Here is a 10,467-nt window from a genome sequence, read left to right as displayed (position 1 = left end):
TCGACGGCCACCCACGTACGGGATGGGTGGTATTAAACCAGCATCTCGAGGTAGTGATGCAGGGAGTGCTCGACGGAGGCCTTTCGGCCCAAGTAGCAGAATTAACCACACTGACGCCTGGTATGGTTAATGCCGTGGTTTAACTCCATGATCATTTGTTGAATGCAGGAAGGGCCAACACTTTTCTGTCCTTTTTCCACATGGAGTCTATACCAGGTGATCCTCCCCTCCTCTCCCATTCTGCTCTTTCTTCCTTGTTTGTATCTGCGTGCAGTTTAACTATGTTTATGTCCTCCTCTGTGGTAATGCTACAGACTGACTCTATCTTTATGTCCGCGGATGTGGCCGCTTCTTGAGCGGCATTGTCCGCAGCCTCATTTCCACGCTGTATTTCATCTACTGATGGGCCTTTACCTTTATCACTGCTGCTTTAGTGGGCTGGTGGCTACTTCTAATAGTAATTTTATACGTTCATCGTGTTTGATGGCCTCACCGCCAGAGGTCACAAACCCTCTCCTTCCCCATGCTATCATGTAGCCATGTACTACCTCAAAGGCATACCTGCTATATATTCACTGTCTTTCCCTCTTCCAGTAATAATGCTTCCGTCAGTGCGGTTAATTCTGCTACTTGGGCTTGGTGATTATTGACCAGTTTACAAGGTGGGTGGATGAATTCGCCACCCGCAGTTGCACCGCAACCACGGTAGCCCGTATATTAGCGGAAGAGGTCATTCCTAGTTGGGGGATTTCCATTCAGATAGATTCGGACCAAGGGACTCATTTCACAGGAAGCAGAAATTCCACATCCCCTACCATCCCCAGAGTTCGGGAATGGTAGAAAGAATGATTATAACCTCAAAATCTCCCTGAGTAAAACAATCCAGGGAACCGGACAGGCATGGCCGGAACTCCTGCCCACCATATTGATGAGACTGCGTGGTACACCAAACCGCACAACAGGACTTGCCCCTTACAAACGAATGACTGGACGAACAATGAAACCCCCTGAGGGAATAGTTACAGGAGGAGTAGAGTTAGGTCCTTTAATTAGGAAGTATGTGATGGAACTGAGTAGGCAGTTGAAAGATATGCAACAGGAAGATGAGGATAAAGGAACAAAACCCCCGGCGGTAGTACCCTAGGTGGGGGTAAGGGTAAAAATCTGGATTCGCCCCTCGACAGAGCGGACCCTATGAGGTACGGATTAGCGGAGACACGTGTGCATGCATAAATATGAAAGGTGGGGGCCGATGGAAACATTGGTCCCAGCTGAAAGAATAAGGAGTGGAGGGTGCATTGACAGATGGACTTTTCGGGGGACTAGGATTAATATTTGCAATGCTAGGGGGACTTGCCATAGTAAAATGGGAAAGGTCACATGCCCGGAGAAATGGTGCAAACAATCCGGTAGAAGTAGAAATGGTAAGAATCTAACTAAAAGCCTGGAATATCCAGGATGTGTTTTATCAACAGAATGCATATAAACGTGATCACCACCACCCTTACAATTCTACAGGGACAAGGAAGAAACTAGCAGCCCATCACCCACCCCAGAGGGAAGTACAAGTTGTGACAATCATACAGGAGGGGGAACGATGTTCCTGTGTATGAGGAGAATGCCAAGGTGCCTTCACAAAACAAAGGGGGCCAAAGGGGGGTTAGTAATGAAATACACGAAGGAAAAAATACACTTTGGAAGATAATCACAATATTTCTAAATCTGACCGATCTAACTAACGATCCCCAGTTCCTGCAGGTCAAAAACAATAAGCATGTATAAAAATCTGACACTGCGGACCTTAGATGGACCCAAGTCTAAGACCCTGAGGTTTATCAAATTAAAAGGGAAGGTTAGACAAAAAAGGGGGATATTAGAAATGATGGGCGCGGGATATGCGGCGGGTGTTGCCATGGTAAACGCTGTAGATTTCCAGATGGTAGAAGAGCAGATTGACACACTCACCCAAACCCTAAGAGGGTTGCTGGAGAGGGGAAATGATAATGAAAAAATGCAGGCCCAATTGGGAGATGGGGATGAATGAGAATTGCTACAAGTGGCCCATACATGAAGGGATCATGCCAAGAAAATTAACTTAATAAACGTGAACCAAAAGTACAATAACAAAAGCGGAAGAAACGGCGTGGTATGTGCCAGGAATGGAGCATGGATGATAAGTACAGTAGAACATAACTTAGAACAGCTACAAAATGGGAAGGTCCCATATTGGATAATCAATGATGTATTCAGGGAATGGACCTTGAGAAAATGGGAAACAGATGCCTGTGAAATCAGGCAAAACAGCCATGCATGGGTTCCTAAAACTAAATGTGTAACTGGTCTTCAGAATATAATCGGATTTGTACTGTCAATACCACAGTATGATGTGACCAAGGGAAACCTCCTGTATAAAGTTGACAATATAGGAGAAATAAGAAACAAAATACGGGTCAGATACCACAAGCTGCACCAATACATTATTAAGAAGGGAGAAGATACCAAGGATGTGTGCATTAAAAATTGTTATAAGAATAACCAGATTGTTTTATGCCGAGAACATCCCAAATTTGATCAAGGTGACTGTGGATATAGCCGCACAGAAGGATGCGTCCTGAGCATAACCCCGCTGATGCTGGATTTCGAGACAACAGCAGCACCACGAAGTAACGGGCAATGGTGTGTCAGCACCACAGCCACTAACATGACTGTGGGAGGAGTAACGCACTGCCCTATCACTACCACCGACTTTTGCTTTACGACCAGAGAAGAGGTTAATATTCAGGGACATATTATATACCCAGAATTAAAAGAAGTAACTGTCAGTGGAACGGTGGTAGACACTATAAAGGCGGGGTACAAGGGCTTCAAAGAGCCTCAGGGAAAACCCATTCCCAAACTAAGTGAGGAACAGACAGCGTTGGAGAAGGATGTCTGTGAGCAATGACAAAATACATCATCCTGATGAAAAAGATTGTTAAGCTGCAAAAGGACACAAAGAAAGTGTTGGCCAATGGAATTTTGGACTTAATGTTCATGTACATCCTTGGATAAGAATTATATCACATGTATTGGTCATAGTGCAGATGTTGATTGTACTTATGTTACTGTTTGAATGGTGCTTTAGATGTAGGAGGAGAAGGATGAAAGCACTGGTAAAAGCCGCTCAGAAATCCGAAAGGAAGCCTTTGCTGAAAGTAAATAACAGGGAAGACAAATCAAATCAACATGAATACCTGATATGAGTCGTGAGTGTTCCAATCCTATCGCCTGATCAACAGGGGCGGAAGACACATGAGTCCAGTAAGGTAAAAAGATTGATGACGGTGGGTGAATAAAATAACCATATGACTAAAGGGGGGATTGAAGGGGTGATTAAAAAGTTAAATGCGCTTTATGCTAGCCAAGCAAAAAATAAGCTGATATAGCAAATTATCAGGTGCAGCCTAACCACAGGATGTGTTTTTGCAGAACAATGGTCCTAAATTTATGGTGTAAGTTCCTGTTAGTGGCAGGAGGCAGGACGCAGGATACATATGTTCATACCCAAGGAGGATGTGGAACAATTAACAAAGTTGAAAGTAAACAATCTGTAACAAAGCAAAAAAAATTGTCACGCGGTAGAAAGACTGACCAATGATAATGTAAATGATGAATTGCAAAGAATACTGGATAAAAGAAGCAGCTCCTAAAGTCTTCAGGGAGAACGGTTGGGAAGGCATCCAGTTAAGGAACTGATGTAGACCGTGTCTCCCTTGATCAAGCAATTAAACTATTCTTTTCTCCACAACAGGCCTGTGTTGAGTGTCTTTGTCATACTCCACACCAGAAATAAGGGATGGTAGCAAATTGAAAACAAGGGCATACAATGTGGCCAAGACTAGTGGGAGGCCAGAGGATTGGGAAACTTTTAAAAGCCAGCAAAGAATGACGAAAAAATAATAAAAGAGAGGGAAGATAGATTATGAAAGAAAACTAGCATGAAATGTAAAAACAGATAGTAAGAGTTTCTACACGTACATAAAAAGGAAAAGAGTGGCTAAAGTAAATTTTAGTCCCCTAGAGGATTAGACTGGGGAATTAATAATGGGGAACAGGAAAATGGCAGAGACTTTGAACAAATATTTTGTATCAGTCTTCACAGTAGAAAACACTAAAAACATCCCAATAGGGGATAATCAAGGGGCTATAGGGAGGGAGGAACTTAATACAATCACTAATACTAAGGAAGTAGTACTCAGTAAAATAATGGGTCTAAAGGTGGATAAGTCCCCTGGACCTGATGGCTTGCACCGTAGGGCCCTAAAAGAAGTGGCTGCAGAGATAATGGATGCATTGGTTGTAATCTACCAAAATTCCCTGGATTCTGGGGAGGTCTCAGCAAATTGGAAAAATGTAAATGTAACACCCCGTTTAAAAAAGGAGGCAGACAGAAAGCAAGAAACTATAGACCGGTTAGCCTAACATCTGTCGTTGGGAAAATGCTGGAGTCCATTATTAAGGAAGCAGAAGCAGGACATTTGGAAAAACATAATTCAATCAAGCAGAGTCAGCATGGTTTTATGAAAGGGAAATTATGTTTGACAAGTATGCTGCAGTTCTTCAAGGATTTAAGTTTATCTACGGGTTAAGTCATGGCAGGACAGCTCGGACACGTGTTATGCTCGTCTTGTACTACGTGTGCGGGAAGTGTATCCGCCGCCAGCTCCTGACGGACCGCATTGCGGAACTGGAGCTGTGGGTGGATTCACTCTGGAGCATGCACAATGCTGAGAATGATGTGAATAGCACATTTAGTGAGTTGGTCTTACCGCAGGTAAAGAGTCCACAGCCAGATAGGGAATGGAAGACCAACAGGAAGAACAGTGCAAGGAAGGTAGTGCAGGGATCCCCTGCGGTCATCCCCCTGCAAAACAGATAAAGCGCTTTGAGTACTGTTGAGGTTGATGATTCATCAGGGGAGAGCAGCAGCAGCCAAATTCATGGCACCATGGCTGGCTCTGCTGCACAGGAGGGCAGGAAAAAGAGTGGGAGAGCGATAGTGATAGGGGATTCCATTGTAAGGGGAATAGATAGGTGTTTCTGCAGCCACAACCGAGACTCCAGGATGGAATGTTGCCTCCCTGGTGCAAGGGTCAAGGATGTCTCGGAAAAGGGAGGGTGAACAGCCAGTTGTCGTGGTGCATATAGGTACCAACGATAGAGGTAAAAAACGGGATGAGGTCCTACGAGACGAATGTAGGGAGCTAGGAGTTAAATTAAAAAGTAGGACCTCAAAAGTAGTAATCTCAGGATTGCCACCTGTGCCGTGTGCTAGTCAGAGTAGGAATTGCAGGATAGCTCAGATGAATACGTGGCTTGAGCACTGGTGCAGAAGGGAGGGATTCAAATTCCTGGCACATTGGAACCAGTTCTGGGAGAGGTGGGACCAGTACAAACCGGACGGTCTGCACCTGGGCAGGACCGGAACCAATGTCCTAGGGGGAGTGTTTGCTAGTGCTGTTGGGGAGGAGTTAAATTAGTATGGCAGAGGGATGGGAACCTATGCAGGGAGACAGAGAGAAATAAAATGAAGTCAGAAGCAAAATATAGAAAGGAGAATAGTAAAAGTGGAGGGCAGAGAAACCCAAGGCAAAAAACAAAAAGGGCCACATTACAGCAAAATTCTAAAGGGGCAAAGTGTGTTAAAAAGACAAGCCTGAAGGCTCTGTGCCTCAATGCGAGGAGTATTCAGAATAAGGTGGACGAATTAACTGCGCAGATAGCAGTTAACGGGTATGATGTAATTGGCATCATGGAGACATGGCTCCAAGGTGACCAAGGCTGGGAACTCAACATCCAAGGGTATTCAGCATTTAGGAAGGAGAGACAGAAAGGAAAAGGAGGCAGGGTGGCGTTGCTGGTTAAAGAGGAAATTAATGCAATAGTAAGGAGGGACATTAGCCTGGATGATGTGGAATCGGTATGGGTGGAGCTGCGGAATTCCAAAGGGCAGAAAATGCTAGTAGGAGTTGTATACAGACCACCAAACAGTAGTAATGAATTTGGGGACAGCATCAAACAAGAAATAAGGGATGTGTGCAATAAAGGTACAGCAGTCATCATGGGCGACTTTAATCTACATATTGATTGGGCTAACCAAACTGGTAGCAATGCGGTGGAGGAGGATTTCCTGGAGTGTATTAGGGATGGTTTTTGAGACTAGTATGTCGAGGAATCAACCAGAGAGCTGGCTATCCTAGACTGGGTGATGTGTAATGAGAAAGGACTAATTAGCAATCTTGTTGTGCGAGGCGCCTTGGGGAAGAGTGACCATAATATGGTAGAATGCTTTATTAAGATGGAGAGTGACACAGTTAATTCGGAAACTAGGGTCCTGAACTTAAGGAAAGGTAACTTCGACGGTATGAGGTGTGAATTGGCTAGAATAGACTGGCAAAGGATACTTAAAGGGTTGACAGTGGATAAGCAATGGCAATCATTTAAAGATCAAATGGATGAACTTCAGCAATTGTACATCCTTGTCTGGAGTAAAAATAAAATGGGAAAGGTGGCTCAAACATGGCTAACAAGGGAAATTAAGGAGAGTGTTAAAGCCAAGGAAGCGGCATATAATTTGGCTAGAAAAAGCAACAAACCTGAGGACTGGGAGAAATTTAGAATTCAACAGAGGAAGACTAAGGGTTTAATTAATAGGGGGAAAATAGAGTACGAGAGGAAGCTTGCAGGGAACATAAAAACTGACTGCAAAAACTTCTATAAATATGTGAAGAGAAAAAGATTAGTGAAGACAAACGTAGGTCCCTTGCAGTCGGATTCAGGTGAATTTATAGTGGGGAACAAAGAAATGGCAGACTAATTGAACAAATACTTCGATTCTGTCTTCATGAAGGAAGACACAAATAACCTTCCGATTGTACTAGGGGACAGTAGGTCTAGTGAGAAGGAGGAACTGAAGGAAATCCTTATTAGGCAGGAAATTGTGTTAGTGAAATTGATGGGATTGAAGGCCGATAAATCCCCGGGGCCTGATAGTCCACATCCCAGAGTACTTAAGGAAGTGGCCCTAGAAATAGTGGTTACATTGGTGATCATTTTCCAACAGTCTATCGACTCTGGATCAGTTCCTATGGATTGGAGGGTAGCTAATGTAACGCCACTGTTTAAAAAAGGAGGGAGAAAGAAAACGGGTAATTATAGACCGGTTAGCCTGACATCAGTAGCGGGGAAAATGTTGGAATCAATCATTAAGAATGAAATAACAGCGCATTTGGAAAGCAGTGACAGGATCGGACCAAGTAAGCACGGATTTATGAAAGGGAAATCATGCTTGACGAATCTTCTGGAATTTTTTGAGGATATAACTAGCAGAGTGGACAAGGGAGAACGAGTGAATGTGGTGTATTTGGACTTTCAAAAAGCTTTTGACAAGGTCCCGCATAAGAGATTGGTGTGCCAAATCAAAGCACATGGTATTGGGGTGATGTACTGACGTGGATAGAGAACTGGTTGGCAGACAGGAAGCAGAGAGTCGGGATAAACGGGGTCCTTTTCAGAATGCCAGGCAGTGACTAGTGAAGTGCCGCAGGGCTCAAGGGTGGGACTCCAGCTCTTTACAATATACATTAATGATTTAGATGAAGGAATTGAGTGTAATATCTCCAAGTTTGTGGATGGCACTAAACTGGGTGGTGGTGTGAGCTGTGAGGAGGACGCTAAGAGGCTGCAGGTTGACTTGGACAGGTTAGGTGAGTGGGCAAATGCATGGCAGATGCAGTATAATGTGGATAAATGTGAGGTTATCCATTTTGGGGGCAAAAACACGAAGGCAGAATATTATCTGGATGGCGGCAGATTAGGAAAAGGGGAGGTGCAACGAGACCTGGGTGTCATGGTTCATCAGTCACTGAAAGTGGGCATTCAGGCACAGCAGGCAGTGAAGAAGGCAAATAGCATGTTGGCCTTCATAGCTAGGGGATTTGAGTATAGGAGCAGGGAGGTCTTACTGCAGTTGTACAGGGCCTTGGTGAGGCCTCACCTGGAATATTGTGTTCAGTTTTGGTCTCCTAATCTGAGGAAGGACGTTCTTGCTATTGAGGGACTGCAGCGAAGGTTCACCAGACTGATTCCAGGGATGGCTGGACTGTCATATGAGGAGAGACTGGATCAACTGGACCTTTGTTCACTGGAGTTTAGAAGGATGAGAGGGGATCTCATCGAAACATATAAGATTTTGACAGGACTGGACAGGTTAGATGTTGGAAGAATGTTCCCGATGTTGGGGAAGTCCAGAACCAGGGGATATAGTCTTAGGGTAAGGGGTAGGCCAATTAGGACTGAGATGAGAAGAAACTTCTTCACTCAGAGAGTTGTTAACCTGTGGAATTCTCTGCCGCAGAGAGTTGTTGATGCCAGTTCATTGGATATATTCAAGAGGGAGTTAGATATGGCCCTTACGGCTAAGGGGATCAAGGGGTATGGAGAGAAAGCAGGAAAGGGGTACTGAGGGAATGATCAGCCATGATCTTATTGAATGGCGGTGCAGGCTCGAAGGGCCGAATGGCCTACTCCTGCACCTATTTTCTATGTTTCTATGTTTCTATGTAATGAGCAGGGTGGATAAGGGGGAACCAGTGGATGTGGCGTATTTGGATTTCCAGAAGGTATTCAATACGGTGCCACATAAAAGGTTACTGCACAAGATAATAGTTCACATGTTTAGGGGTAATATATTAGCATGGATTAAGGATTGGATAACTAACAGAAAACAGAGAGTCGGGATAAACGGGTCATTTTCCGGTAACTTGTAGGGTGCCGCAGGGATCGGTGCTGGGGCCTCAACTATTTACAATCTATATTAATGACTTGGATGAAGGGACCAAGTGTGATGTAACCAAGTTTGCTGATGATACAAAGATGGGTAGGAAATCAAATTGCTAGGAGGCCACAAAAAATCTGCAAAGGGATATAGGCAGGCTTAAGTGAGTGGGCAAAAATTTGGCAGATGGAGTATAATGTAGGAAAATGTGAGGTGATCCACTTTGGCAGATAAAATAGAAAAGCAGATTATAATTTAAATGGGGGTCCTTATGCATTAAACACAAAAAGTTAGTATGCAGGTACAGCAAATAATCAGGAAGGCAAATAGAATGTTGCAAGGGGGATAGAGTATAAAAGCAGAGAAATCCTGCTACAACTGTACAGGATATTGGTGAGGCCATACCTGGAGTACTGCATGTAGTTTTGGTCTCCGTATTTAAGAAAGGATATACTTGCATTACAAGCTGTTAGAGAAGGTTCACTAGGTTGATTGCAGAGATGGCGGGGTTGACTTATGAAGATAGATTGAGTAGGTTGGGTCTATACTCATTGGAGTTCAGAAGAATGAGAGGTGATCTTTTCGAAACATATAAGATGAGAGGGCTGGACAAGATGGATGCAGAGAGTATATTTCCACTCATGGGGGAAACTAAAACTAGGGGGCAGTCTCAGAATAAGGGGCTACCCATTTAATTCTGAGATGACGAGGAATTTTTTCTCTCAGAGGGTTGTAAATCTGTGGAATTCACTGCACAGAGAGTTGTGGAGGCTGGGTCTTTGAATATATTTAAGGCGGAGATAGACAGATTTTTGAGCGATAAGGGAATAAAGGGTTATGGGGAGCAGGCAGGGAAGTGGGGCTGAGTCCATGATCAGATCAGCCATGATATTAAATGGCGGAGCAAGCTTGAGGGGTCAAATGGCCTACTTCTGCTCCCATTTCTTGTGTTCTTGTGTTCTTCTTGAATGTCAAGAAAATACATGTTATTGATCCTGTTAAACAGTCGATAAAATAAGTCCTGAAGAGAGAGAAAACAGAGAACTATAGGCAAGTTAACCTGACATCAGTAATAGGGAAAATGCTTGAATCTATTATTAAGGACATAGTAACAGGGCACTTGGAGAATCACAATATAATTAGCAGAGTCAACACGGTTTTTTGAAAGGGAAAGCATGTTTGACAAATCTGTTAAGAGTTTTTGAGAGTGTAATTAACAGGGTAGATAAGGGGGAACCAGTGGATGTAGTATGTTTGGATTTTAAGAAGGCATTCGATAAGGTGCCTCACAAGAGATTGTTACACAAGATCAGTGCTCACGGGATTGGGGGTAATATATTAGCATGGATTGAGAATTGGTTAACGGACAGAAAGCAGAGAGTTCAAATAAATGGGTCATTTTCAGGATGGCAGAGTGTAACTAGCAGAGTGCTTGGACCTCAGCTATTTACAATCTATATCAGTAATTTAGATGAGGGGACCGAGTATAACATATCCAAGTTTGCTGGTGATACAAAGCTAGGTGATACAAAGAAAACTATGAGGAGGATGCAAAGAGGCTGCAAAGGGATATAGACCCATTAAGTGATTAGGCAAAAAGGTGGCAGATGGCGTATAATGTGGGGAAGTGTGAAATTATCGACTTTCATAGG

Source organism: Pristiophorus japonicus, chromosome 11 (assembly GCF_044704955.1).
Source record: "Pristiophorus japonicus isolate sPriJap1 chromosome 11, sPriJap1.hap1, whole genome shotgun sequence".
Taxonomy (NCBI): Eukaryota; Metazoa; Chordata; class Chondrichthyes; family Pristiophoridae; genus Pristiophorus; species Pristiophorus japonicus.
The sequence above is the reverse complement of the archived record's forward strand: the minus strand, read 5'-3'. Positions refer to the sequence as shown.